Raw genomic sequence first — 14,792 nt, 5'->3', positions numbered from 1 at the left:
GTGTGTTGTGTTAATTGTATGTTCCCAAACCTTGAGGGTCTCCTGTATCATTGGGTTGTCTGTTCTAATTAATTTGAATAGATGTGGGCTGCTCCAACATAACCTTCCCAGGTGCGGCTTATTCATTATTAAGTGTTCTAGTGGTACCCATCTTTTATGATTGAAATGGATGTTCCAATCCACTAGGCGTTGCAGAAAGATAGCTTGGCGATAAGCTGCTAGGTTTGGAACTCCCAAGCCTCCTTGTGTTTTTGAAGTTTGCATTGTTTGTTTACTAATTCTGGGCGGTCTACGGCGCCAAATGAAGTCGCTGAATGCTTTTTGGAGGGACGGGAGGTATGGTTTGGGAAGGGGTATTGGTAAGGTCTGGAGTAGGTATAAGATACGTGGGAATACATTCATTTTAATCGTGTCGATACGGCCTAACCATGATAGCTTTTTAGATCCCCACGATGAGAGATCGCGTATTATATTGTGTTTAGCAGGTATATAGTTAAGGTGGAAAATATCATCCTGTGAGGAGGACAAATGTACTCCCAAGTATTTCAGTGAGTGAGTGCACCAAGTGAATGGGGAAATCTCTTGTGTAGCTAGTAGTGAGGGGCCTGACATATTTATGTTTAATATTTCTGATTTGGACATGTTTATTGCGAAATTGGACAGGGATTTGAAGGAATTAAATTTGTTTAATAAGTGAGGAATTGAGAGTTCGGGGTCGGTGAGTGTGAATAACATGTCATCGGCAAACAGAGACAGAACATATTTCTGTTCCTTAATTGTGATTCCTGTTATCAGGGGGTTTTGTCTGATCCTGGTTGCCAATGTCTCAATCACACAGGCGAATAGGAGTGGGGATAAGGGGCATCCCTGACGTGTTCCATTATTAATTTGGAATGGAGGGGAAAGAGTACCATTTACTAGTATTCTCGCAGTGGGCTGAGAGTATAGGGAGAAGATCCTGGTAAGGATCTTTGTGCCTAGGCCCATATGTGTCAGTGTGGCTCGCATGAAGTCCCAGGCAACACGGTCGAAGGCCTTTTCCGCGTCTGTGGATAAAAGGACAGAGGAGATGTTGTTGTGTTTAGCATGATGTATTAAATTTAAGGCCCTGACCGTGTTGTCCTTCGCCTCCCTTCCTGGCACAAAGCCGACCTGGTCCAAATGGATCAGGTCGGGTAAGATTCCGTTTAACCTATGAGCCAGTATCCGTGCAAAAATTTTTATGTCCGTGTTCAGTAACGATATGGGGCGATAATTATTAGGTAAATCTTGGGGTTTGTTAGGTTTAGGGATTAATGTTATATGGGCTATCAGTGCGGTGCCAGGGAATGATTTATTCTCGTCTATTGATTGGAAGTATTGTACCATATATGGGTTCAGGATCTCTTGAAAAGTGGTGTAATATTTGTGGCTAAAGCCGTCTGGTCCAGGTGCTTTCCCTGTGGGTAGGTGTTTCATAGCTACCTGGAGTTCAGCTAGTGAAATGGGGTTCTCTAATTGTTCTTTTTGTATTTCGTTAATATGTGGTAAGTTAAGTCTGCTAAGATATTCCTCTATTAGTTGTGATCTAGTTAAATTGTGGTTCAAGTTTCTGGGGTTGGCGGGTTGTATATTGTATAACTTTTGGAAAAAGTTTTTGAATGTGTTGGATATGGATTGGGTGGAGAAATGGGAGACATTCTTTTTGTCTTTAATCTGCATAATGTACCTCTGGTATGCCCTCTGTTTGAGGTACCTGGCTAGTAGTCTGCCTGATTTGTTCCAACCCTCATAGTGCTTTTGTTGGGAGTAGAGTGCCTGTCGCTTGTGTGTCTTGTCAAGATGTGAGGCCAGTTTTTGTTTGTGTTCAGTAATTTCTGCGAGTAGATTTTTGTCAGTCGGGTTTTTTTTATGTAAGTTTTCCATCTGCTCTATTTGTGAGACTAGGGAGATCGTGTGCTCTCTTTGTGCTTTATTATGTTGTGCCTTAATGGCCATTAGTTCTCCCCTAATGACACTCTTGTGTGCTTCCCAGAGGGTGTGCATGCTTGTCTCAGGTTGAGTATTATGTTCAAAGTATTCCGTAAGAGTGGTTGTCAGCTTGGTGAGCACATCAGTTTCTGTTAATAAATGTTCATCAAGTCGCCAGACAAAGTCTCTTATAGGTTTGGAGGGCCATGTCATTGTACATATCATAGAGGCATGGTCAGACCATGTGATCGGAGAGATTGTGGCCGAGTTAAATAATGATAGGCCTCCAACATCTGCAAACACATAATCTATTCTCGTATAGATCTCGTGCGGGTAAGAATAATATGTGTAGTCTCTAGCCTGAGGGTGTAAGGTTCTCCATACGTCATGTGCTACAATTTTCTCAAGATGTGACTTAATTTTTGAGATTTGTGAAGGTGATGTGGAGGAGTATTGAGATGAGCAGTCTAGGCTGGGGTTAAGTGCTGTATTTAAGTCTCCACACATTATGAGTGTCCCTTTTTGATGGTCTAGAATTAGGTTTTTAATTTTCTTCATGAAGGAGTGTTGTGCTGTGTTAGGGGCATACATTGAAACTAATGTTACAGGTCTCCCGTAGAGAAGACCAGTTAGTAGGAGGTATCTGCCTTCTCTATCTCTAAGAGTTTGTAGTGGTGTAAAGGGTATATTTTTCTTGATAAGGATTCCCACCCCTTGTTTTTTATTGTGGCAGTGTGATGCCCAAAAGCATGTGCCAAATGTGCGTGTGAAGGTGGTAGGTTCTTTTCCTTTACGAAAATGGGTCTCCTGTAAGAAGACAAGGTCTGCTCCCTGCCTATGGAAATCTTTAGAGGCTAGCGTTCTCTTACAGGGTATATTTAGTCCTTTTGCGTTAATTGAGTATATTTTTAAGTTATTACCGGAATGGGGTTGTCTTCTATTATTAGCCATTATCAAGTTTATGGATGTCTGACGTAGGTCGTGAGGTTATTAAAATGTCTATCTGTGATGTTGAGCGTTTGTGAGTCTGGGTGCAGGACGGGCCGGGAGCGCCCCTACGTGGCCTAAACATCAGGTCACGTGATAATGTTTTAGCTTCAAAAAACAAATTTAAAACACAAATATAAAATAACATAAACAGTGGGGTCAAATATTCAGGAAGAACCAACATTAACAGTAGTTGGATAAAGGGGGGTATCATTTCTCATCAATCACTAGGTTCCTCTAAAAGAACAATAGGGTATTTATACACTTTTAGCATGATTCTAAATTCTCTTATCGTTATTCACTATAGGGATTATAGCTATGGATATACATGTCAGTTATAGAAAGAGAGCTAGAAATATGGATACATTCAGAGTACATCACTCAGTAAAAGGGGATAACTGAAATGTCCAACATGAGAGAGGTCAGGATCATATATAAAATAATTAAACATTTTAACCATGGTAATATCAACTTCAAATCAACATCGTTAAGCCATCTCGTCTTCATCCCCAAACCTCTTGGGTATTGCTTCATGTTCAGTGTCTGATCACAGTCATCTTGGGTGTAATAGGTTAGTTTTAAGCCTGCTTCTCTAAACAACATCGGTCTTATATTTGTGTGATGCAGACACCGAGCAGGAGAGGGTAAGGGGGGAGGAGAATAGCTAGGTCTAACCAGAAAATAATAACTTTAACGGTTCTATTTCCACCCCAAATCCACTTTTGGCATGATTCTAAATTCTCTTATCGTTATTCACTATAGGGTTTATAGCTATGGATATACATGTCAGTTTTAGAAAGAGAGCTAGAAATATGGATACATTCAGAGTACATCACTCAGTAAAAGGGGATAACTGAAATGTCCAACATGAGAGAGGTCAGGATCATATATAAAATAATTAAACATTTTAACCATGGTAATATCAACTTCAAATCAACAACGTTAAGCCATCTCATCTTCGTCCCCAAACCTCTTGGGTATTGCTTCATGTTCAGTGTCTGATCACAGTCACCTTGGGTGTAATAGGTTAGTTTTAAGCCTGCCTTTCTAAACACCATCGGTCTTATATTTGTGTGATGCAGACACCGAGCAGGAGAGGGTAAGGGGGGAGGAGAATAGCTAGGTCTAACCAGAAAATAATAACTTTAACGGTTCTATTTCACCCCAAATCAGATCAGTTCCAAATAGGTCCCAGGGTACATTTCCCTTTAGGTCAGTTAGCTTTTTAGCAGAATACTTATCAGTTCCTGGGAAACAAGGTCCATTTCGGTCCGAGCTTGATATTCTTCAGGGTGTCAGGATACTTATTGCATCAAATGCTTGCTAGGGTGCAGTGGTGTCTATCTTTTTCTTTTTGTTAGCTTGATACCATTGTGATCGTTGTGGCTTGGGGTTCGACTGGTCACTTGAAGAAGGTGCATCCAGATCTTTAATAAGTGGTTGTGGAAAGGAGATATTTAAGCCCTTTGAGAAAGCATCTAGGTCATCAGGTTCTTTGTAGATGTGAATCTTGCCTTCTTGTTGTACTATAAGGCTGAAGGGATATCCCCATCTGTACTTCATTCGCCTCTCTTGCAGGACTTGGGTAGTGAATCTTATTCCCTTTCTTCTTTCAATTGTTGAGGGGCTAATGTCCTGAAAGATTTGTATACTGTAGGCCTGGAATTTAATTTCTCTTTGTAGCCTGACTTGCTTCCATATTGCCTCCTTGTCTAAGTAAGTGGTGAATTTAATGATTATGTCTCTTGGTGGATTGGGGGGTTTTGGTATGGGTCTCAACGCTCTATGTGCGCGTTCCATAGAGGCTTCAGAGAGCTTGAGGGAAGGGACAATGTACTCAAAAAGTTGTAGCAAGTATGAGACAAGGTTATCCTGTGTCACTTCTTCTGGGACCCCTCTTATCCTCAGATTGCTCCTACGGCTCCTGTTATCCAAGTCTTCAATTTTGAGTTGAAGTGCTTGCATTGTGATGTCTTGTCTCACCATTTGATGATTGGCGTCGGAAACCATAGTGTTTAAGGTGTCTTGACCCTCCTCTAGGGTCTCTATCCTTGCCCCCAGTTCGTTGATGTTCTTTTTTAGGGAGGACATTTCTGTTTTGATGAATGATTTTAGGTCTGCCAGGTCAGACTTAGAGGGCAGTTGTGAAATAGTTTTCTGTATCAGACTAAGTTGTTGCGACTGTGGTATGGATTCTTGCTCCTGTGATAAATGTGAGTCCGTTGGTGGTAAATCTTTAGTACTGTCAAGAGCGTCAATCTCTTGTTTGTGAAAGAAGGAGGACATGGTGGCAGTAGCTGTTGTGGATGATTTCTTGTCCGCTTTGGGTTTCTGTCTTGCTGCCATTGATATAACAGAGTTATCCCTTAGCCAGTAGCTAGCTTTCGGTTACTGGTGTTTGTAAAGAGAGGGTTCCCTAATGTTATGTAGCACCAGTTCATTAAATAGGTAGGGTGCTATCTCTGATGGCGGCTGCGATCTGTCTAAGGAGAGCGGTTTAATTCTGTAGGCCTCAGTCTCTGGTTTGGTATAGTTAGATAGCTACCTTAAGGCCGGTCTCAGACTTCCACTGCAATCCTATGTTAATGTTTGGGTCGTTCTGCCTTGTGTATGTGTTCAGTGGATTGGGCTGTAGTCTGAGGTGTATCTGCGTGTTACCTTGTTTGTCCGGTGGGGTCGCGCCACGTGGGAGCTGTAATGGCGTGCGGCTGTGTGTGGCGTTTCGTTCGACCATCCGAGAACCGGGTCCGGCAATCACTGCTGCGGTCTATCAGCGTGGGTCACCAGCTCCCCGCTGCTGAACCGAAGTTGAACCCAGGGCACAAGCGTGTCCCTTGCAGTGCGGAGCTTCCAGCCGAGTGAGTATAGGTGCGGTAGTGCGTTGTTTAAATTCAGCGGGTCTTCTGCTGATAAGCGCCTGGTCCGATCACCGGACAGTTAGGTTTATGGGACAAGAGTCTCTAGATGTTTTTTTAGGTTGTTGCTGCCCTTCAAATCACCATAATGGAACCTGTGTGTGAGAATATGTTACGGAGCAAAGTTAAAGTGCGGCCATGTTCCTGCACGGCTACGCTCCGCCCCCTCTTTGTCTTGCATGTTTTAACTATTCATCAAGGTATAAAAGGGATGATTTTTTCAGACAGCTGAATCTGAGATAGGTCAGACGTTTCCTAGACTGATAATTCTAAGCCAAGTACATGAGTCATCACATGTGTAAGACTGCTTTGTCTATAATGGTAAATAAAATGGCAACTAACTCGAACCCATTAAAGGAAGCTCTGTATGGACACTAATGACTTGTTATGTCTCGAGACTATTGTCTGTCCCGTCAAGGACATGCCAAGACTCCTGTTTACATGTTAGTTTATGAATCACCTGTATGTCTTATGATTTGTATGCTTAATAATTTTCAATAAAGCTTTTTTGAAACCAAAAAAAAAAAAAAAAAAAATTATTTAAAAAAAAAAAAAAATTGCTCACTATATTTTTTTATTTGTAAGATTTCCTTGTTATTTGTTTGACCCACTGAGAATTTAAAATATTTTAATTCTCTATTTTTATCATACACTAATATAATAAATGATGAACTATAGGAGTAATAAGGATAGCCTTATACTATCAGTTCTGGAACACTGTGTCATAAATCTTCTCAATGTTCTGTAAAGAAATGCTTCTCTGAATCATACTGAACCTGGAACCACCAAAGTCAAATCATTGTCCTTTGTTCACTTATACTATAATTGCATTTGTAATGTCCATCCCGTCGGCAGTTGTGCACGCATCCTCAATGGAATGTTGGCAGTGCGAGGCAGCCAAAAGAATCTTCACTGCATGCAGGTGGATTCTGAAAATGGCAGGGTGGTGAAAGAATCCCCCAAAGGTGGATTCTTTCACCACCCTGCCATTTTCGGAATCCATCGGGATGCAGCGAAGGCAAACGGAGCATTATGAAAAAAAAAAAAACATCGCCCCCACAAAGTATAAAAACAAAAACGAACCTCCCACACAAAGTATTAACACATACACTGCAAACCCACACATTGCAAAATAATAAAGTAATTAACCCCTTAACCGTCAACCACACACATCGCAATAAACCTAATTACCCTAGTAACCCCTAAACCGCAAAACCCCCACATCACAATAAACATAAATATCTATTAATCCCTAAACTGCAAAACCCACACATCGCAATAAACCTAATTAACCTATTAACCCCTAAACTGCAAAACCCCAACATCACAATAAACCTAATTAACCTATTAATCCCTAAACCGCAAAACCCACACATCGCAATAAACCTATTTACCCCATTAACCCCTAAACCGCAAAACCCCCACATCGCAATAAACCTAATTAACCTATTAACCCCTTAAACCGTCAAAACTCACAACGCAAATAACTAATTAATTTACTAAGCCCCCTAATGTAACACCCCCTAACCTAACACCCCCTAAATTAACACAAATTAACTAAACTACAAAATACTAAAGTTACAAAAAAAAGAAGCTAAGATTGCAAAAAATAAAAAAAGGCTAACATTACAGAAAATAAAAAACACCACCTACTCTAAGAATAAACTACCAGTAGCCCTTCAAAGGGCTATTTGCAGGGCATTGCCCCAAGATAAACAGCTCTTTTACATTAAAAATACACAAAGTCCCCCCTAACAGTAAAGACCCCCACCCACCAAACCCACCAAAATAAAAGAACCTAACACTAAGAAACCTAAACTACCCATTGCCCTGAAAAGGGCATTTGTTTGGGCATTTAGCTCTTTTACTGCCCATCCCTAATCTAAATAAAACAACCCCCCCAAAAAAAACGGACCTGAAGAGGATTCTTGGGTTCCTAAGTCCCATGTTCATGCTCCTCAGCTGCTAAGGGCTTTCCATCTCCGATATCCTGATTTAAGACATTCCACTCACTTCCCTCCTGCCTATAAAACCTCCCCTTTTCCACACATCTTTGCTTGATTATTTTGTGCAACCTGTTTGCTTATGTTCTATTCGAACACACCAGCCTCATTCAAGTCTAATCTCTTTATTAAGTAATTGCTTATCTAAGCAACCACAGAGGATCTCTACAGCGGATTCACCTTCTTACATTTAACAACTGGATCAGGTTCTTTTTGGGAATCCTCTTTCATACGCTCTAAGCAGCTTCCAGCAAATCCGGAACCAACACCACTTCAGGAGTTCCTACGCCGCATCTAGTTCCGGCCGGCAAAGATCACTTCCTCGATTGCTCCTCAGTTAGCGGTCATGGTGTCTTCACTCCATCCAGCTCTTCCTCCCGGATCTTACGGCAAGCATTATCGGATGCCAAGTTGTAAGTAGTTTCGACACCAAGTTTCAACCACGCTCCTGATGAGCAAGACAAGATCTTAATTACCGCAAGTATCGTAACGATTGTACATTAACCATCTTGTATTATTGCTATCACCTCTTTCATATTCCTTATACTGCTATATCTAAGATACTACCATAAGGTGCATTCCTTTACCGATGTTTCAGTATTCACTTATGAACTCACAAAACTGAACAAGTGATACACTTATCCTGTGACTGTTTTTCTAACTACTCACTATTATAGCTGCATGAGATTTCTAATAGCGCATAGCACACACTGTTATTCTAAAGCTATAAGTAGCCTGTGAACCGCTAAGTCTTATTAACTTGCTGGCACAAATTCTACCAAGTGTTTCAGATTAGCATTTTGGTTTCTTGTCCAGCTACAAATACATTTTTACACCACCATACACTGAATAGTGAATTCAAGGTACGCGATTAAAGATGGCATCCCTTGAATTCCTATTGGCTGATTTGATTCTTCAAATTCAAATCAGCCAATAGGTTGCCGCTTGGAAGAAGACTTCCCCGCCTGGAACAGGACCTTCTCCGCCGGACTTCAGGAACGGTGAGTACCAACCTGGGGGTTAGACTTAGTTTTTTTAAGTTTTTTTTGGGGGGCCTTGTTTTATTTAAATAAGGGATGGGCAGTAAAAGAGCTAAATGCCCTTTTAAGGGCAATGCCCAAACAAATGCCCTTTTCAGGTTTTTTAGTGTTAGGTTCTTTTATTTTGGGGGGGGGTTTGGTGGGGGGGTTTACTGTGCATTTTAAATGTAAAAGAGTTGTTTATCTTGGGGTAATGCCCTGCAAAATGCCCTTTTAAGGGCTCCTGGAAGTTTATTCTTAGAGTAGGGGGTGATTTTATTTTGGGGGGGGGCTTTTTTTATTTTCATAGGGATTATTTTCTGTAATAGATTTTTTTTATTTTCTGTAACTTAGATTTATTTTTTGGGGGTTAGACTTATTTAAAATAAAATATATGCCCATATAAATACCCTTTTCAGGGCAATGGATAGTTTAGGTTTTTTAGTGTTAGGTTTATTTATTTTGGGGTGTTTAGTGGGTGGTGGGTTTTACTGTTAGGGGGGACTTAGAGTTTTTGGTAACTGCAAAAGAGCTGTTTAACTTAGGGCAATGCCTTACAAAAAGATATTTTAAGAGCTATTGGTAGTTTAGCATTAGATTAGGGGGTGTTTTTATTTGACAGGGCTTTTTAATTTTCATAGGGATTAGGTTTTATTTGTTTATTTTTTTTCTGTACAACACAGACTGAGAGGGGAGAGAGAGCAAATGAGAGGGGGGAGAGAGCAAATGAAGGGGAGAGAGAGAGAGAGCAAAAGAGGGAGGAGAGAGAGCAAAAGAGAGGAGGGATACAGAAAGCAAATGAGAGGGGGAGAGAGAGCAAAAGAGAGGGGAGAGGGAGAGCAAAAGAGAGGGGGAGAAAGAGCAAAAGAGAGGGGGGAGAGAGAGCAAAAGAGAGGGGGTAGAGATCAAAAGAGAAGGGGGAGAGAGAGCAAAAGAGAGGGGGGGGAGGAGAGAGCAAAAGAGAGGGGGGAGAGAGAGCAAAAGGGGTGGTGAAATAATTCACCTGGATGGATTCTTTCACCACCCTGCTTTTTTCAGGAATCCACCTGGATGCATAAGCTGCATCCAGGTGGATTCCAAAAATGGCAGGGTGGTGAAAGAATCCACCTGGATACAGCGTACGTTGCATCCAGGTGGATTCTTTCACCACCCTGCCATTTTCGGAATCCACCTGGTTGCAGCTGCATCCTGGTGGATTCCAAAAATGGCAGGGTTGTTCTGTCACCACAATAGACTGCCCTTCCGAAAATGGCAGGGTGGTTCGGCGGTTCCGTCACCACAATAGACTGCCCTCTGGGCAGGCTTTCCCACTAGTGTTATATAAAAAACAAGAAATCTTTGGAATTTTAACATTGAAACATTAGCTTTAAATGTACAATACAAACATGTAAAGTGTTTAATATAGGAAAAAGAAAACATTGCAATATACATATGCGTTTGCTGTAGAATACATCTGAAATCGGTGCTTGTTCCACTCCCTTCAGAGAAGTGACAACAAAGGAGACTAGAAAAAAGAATTCTACTAGTCTTTTCAAGAGGTATGTCCTTGAAATGCTCTTGATTTTCAAAACCTTATAAACTGTGCTTGATAAATTACAATGTTAAATAAATTCATTTATTTTGCAATACAGTTTTAATCGCTCTTAAGAACAAGAAGGCACATCGTGTCTACCCATATTCCCTTCTGAAAAGTAGATATAATGAATTGTCAAGCTAGAAATATGCACATCCCAGGCTTTCTGTAATTCTATTACAGTTTTCAATTCTCCTTCTCTGCTAAATTAAATTATTTGAAAAATGAATGACTTTGGATAAAACTTAACTATTATAAACAAACTTAATTCCCTCATCTAAATATAATTTAAAAATACATTATTTTTAATACCTATAAGCGATATTTTCTAGGAGTTTACACAACACATAAAAATAGATAGAGATTTTTTTTTTACTAACATTTATGTTGAAAAGTCAATGCTTTCCACCTACAGACAAATTAACTAAAATATTTTAATAATATATATTTTGTTCTAACGTTTTAATTTAATTTACCTCTCTTCTGTTTGTTTTTCCAGCTATTACAAGCTATACAGTGTAAACAAATATAATTTTAAATTATATGTACATGACTTTTTGTTTCAGTAAAAACATTTAATTTTGATGTTAGACGCATGTGCAATACAAGTTTACACAAATTTCAGTGTTTTACTGTGTTTGTTATAGAATTTTATGACATCATGTGGTTGATATAATTCAATTTACTTGAGGTATATCATTTTGTAAAATATATTTTCTTTGGGAAATTCCTAATTAGGTTTAATTGATTTTAATGTGAAGTAATTAATTAAGTTGATCATTGTGAGGTGGTGTAGCTACTTAATTTTAGTTTGTTAATTGTTGTTTTAATTAGGTGAATTAGATTTTGACGGCTTGGGGAGCATAACAGAAAAATAACTATATTGGATTTTTTTTAACGTGATATGGTTGTAATCAGACAATATGTAATTGGGTTAGTTTATAGAAAACCCATAATTAGGTCTTATTAATTTTAATTGATGGTTCCCAGGTTGTCAATTAGTATTTCAAGAATTTAGTTTTATGAAAAAACAAGTTTAATAATTTGTTCTTCCTGTACTTGAAAATTATATTGAATTAAATAAAAGATAGCTTAAAAATACAGACAAACTAAGATGAGAATATGAAAATATGAGGAATCCTAAAAAACCCCACCATGCAGTTTGTAAGGAAGATTAAAGCTCATGTGAAAGAGAGTAGCACTGGAAGGCAATGTAAATAGAACTTCTTGGAGCTTAGTCATGCTTAGAATTTTCAAGCACTGAATTCAGGGGCTGCTATAGATTTATATAGTCGTCAATAACCAGTGTGCTGAATATATTTTATTATTAGCTCCAACCGCAAAATAAATGTTGTTTGCAGTGTCACATGTGCACAGATTGATGCAACTATATCAAAACATGGCTGTGGTAAGTGCATAATCTGATCTACAAATAGTAACCAGACAGTGATTATTCTTGAGAGGCCCTTGAGGGACACATAGATAATACTGCCAGTGGATATGACAGATAAACACTTCACCACACTCAAATCATAGTTAATGTAACACTTGGTGGTTGTAGGTTATGTATGTTGATATTTATCCCATCTATCAAATTACAATTTTTTTTTAATGTTTTGGAATGTCATAAAATTGACTAAGCTTTTAATTTTTTTAAATTTTCTTTATCTTTTATTTGAGTTTGATTTTCTGCACTTTTTAAACTCCAAAATAACCTTACACAGCTCTGTCTGAGAATTGATACATTTCACATTTTGTGAATTATTTCACACCTGATGAAATAGTCCAAGGAGAAAGAAAAATGTGTTTTATGAAATTTAAATATTGTGCTCGCACTAGCTTGCACTTATATTACAAGTTGAAAGTAAACACGACCAGACAAGTGCAAATTTTGTTGGGTTAGTGCGACTAAAACCTTGCGTAAAGGGTTAGGGCAAAAATTTAAGTAGTACTAAGCACAACATTAATACTTTAAAAAATACATGTACACGTATATGCACACTATCTGATTATACTTATACATAGAAATATTATATATATATATATATATATATATATATATATATATATATACACACACATATTGGATCTCTTTCCACTCAAAACCCTCAATACAATAAAAATAATTTTTAATCAATATTAATACTTAATAATGTCTTTTAGTATATTTTACTGTAAAAATTGTACATTCCAACTTTCTTCACAAAGGGGATTATGTTCTATGTTTTTTTAAATAGATATTCCTATCTGTGTGTGTGTATATATATATATATATATATATATATATATATATATATATATATATACTGTATATATATATATATATTTATTTATTTTATTTATTTATTGCAATACACACACACACAAAAGTCCAGCACTCGCTCACAAGCTCTCAACTAGGATTAAAAGCAAAACTGGAAGAGTTAGCAGCCACGCAAACAAATTCAAGCTCTTAATCAAACAAACTGGGAACAAGTCAGGGTTCACAGACTTACGTAATCACCCTGGTCATAAGCAAAACAAGGAAAAGGGGACAGCACTCACAAACCGGACCGGGTACACATCTCATGACCCCTAAACAGGCTCAGCTTTTGGTGCTATAGCACTCTCTTAAAGCTACACTATTTCCAAAGTCACAGGCAGTTAACCCCGGGCCTGCCAGGGTGCAGGCCCACAGGGAAAATTACAAAGCAGACAATGCAACACACACACAAAAAGTCCAGCACTTGCTCACAAGCTCTCAGCTATAATTAAAAGGAAAACTGGAAGAGTCAGTTACCGCATTTGGCCAAATGGGGCAAGCCCAGGTACCACGTCAAGGTCTCTTCTAAACACCTGGGTCCCTAATACAGCTGCACAAATGCAGCCACGCACACAAATGCAAGCTCTTAATCAAACAAACTGGGAACAAGTCAGGGTTCACAGACTTATGTAATCACCCTGGGCATAAGCAAAGCAAGGAAAAGAGGACAGCACTCTCAGACCGGACCGGGTACACATCCCATGACCCCTAAACAGGCTCAGCTTTTGGTGCTATAGCACTCTCTTAAAGCTACACTATTTCCAGAGTCATAGGCAGGTAACCCCGGGCCTGCCAGGGTGCAGGTTCATAGGGAAAATTACAAAGCAGACAATGCAACACACACACAAAAAAAGTCCAGCACTCGCTCACAAGCTCTCAGCTAGGATTAAAAGCAAAACTGGAATAGTCAGTTATCACATTTGGCCAAATGGGACAAGTCCAGGTACCACGTAAAGGTCTCTTCCAAAAACCTGGGTCCCAAATACAGCCGCACAAATGCAGTCACGCATACAAATGCAAGCTCTTAATCAAACAAACTGGGAACAAGTCAGGGTTCACAGACTTATGTAATCACCCTGGGCATAAGCAAAACAATATATATATATATATATATATATATATATATATATATATATATATATATATATATATATATATATATATATATATATATATTAGGGTTGGGCGGTATGGGGAAAAATGAAAATCGCAATTGTAAGAAAAATAACTCTTAAACATACATTTCTCACAAAAAAATGCATTAAACTGTACATATTTATCATTGACCAATACAGGCTTAGAGCATTAAAATGCACACAACAAAACTAGTTTAGTTTAAATAAAATATAAGTGCAAACAGATACCTGACGTGCAAGTAATACGTTTATATAGATGTGTGTATACATTTTATATATATATATATACACGTGGATATAAAAAGTCTACACACCCCTGTTAAAATGTCAGGTTTCTGTGATGTAAAAAAATGAGACAAAGATAAATCATTTCAGAACTTTTTCCACCTTTAATGTGACCTATGAACTGTACAACTCAATTGAAAAACAAACTGAAATCTTTAAGGTAAAGGGAAATAAAAAAAAATAAAAAAATAATATGGTTGCATAAGTGTGAACACCCTTTTATAACTGGGGATGTAGCTGTGTTCAGAATTAAGCAATCACATTCAACATCATGTTAAATAGGAGTCAGTACACACCTGTCATCATTTAAAGTGCCTCTGATTAACCCCAAATAAAGTTCAGCTGTTCTAGTAGGTCTTTCCTGACATTTTGTTAGTCGCATCCTACATCAAAATCCATGGTCTGCAGAGAGCTTCTAAAGCATCAGAGGGATCTCATTGTTAAAAGGTATCAGTCAGGAGAAGGGTACAAAAGAATTTCCAAGGCATTAGATATCACACATAATAATATATACCCTGTCACATATAATACTGTATTCCCTGTCACACATACTACTGTATACCCTGTCACACACAATACTGTATACCCTGTCACACATAATACTATATACCTTACTTTGTCA

This window comes from Bombina bombina, chromosome 6 (genome assembly GCF_027579735.1).
Source record: "Bombina bombina isolate aBomBom1 chromosome 6, aBomBom1.pri, whole genome shotgun sequence".
NCBI lineage: Eukaryota > Metazoa > Chordata > Amphibia > Anura > Bombinatoridae > Bombina > Bombina bombina.
This window is presented reverse-complemented; position numbering follows the sequence as displayed.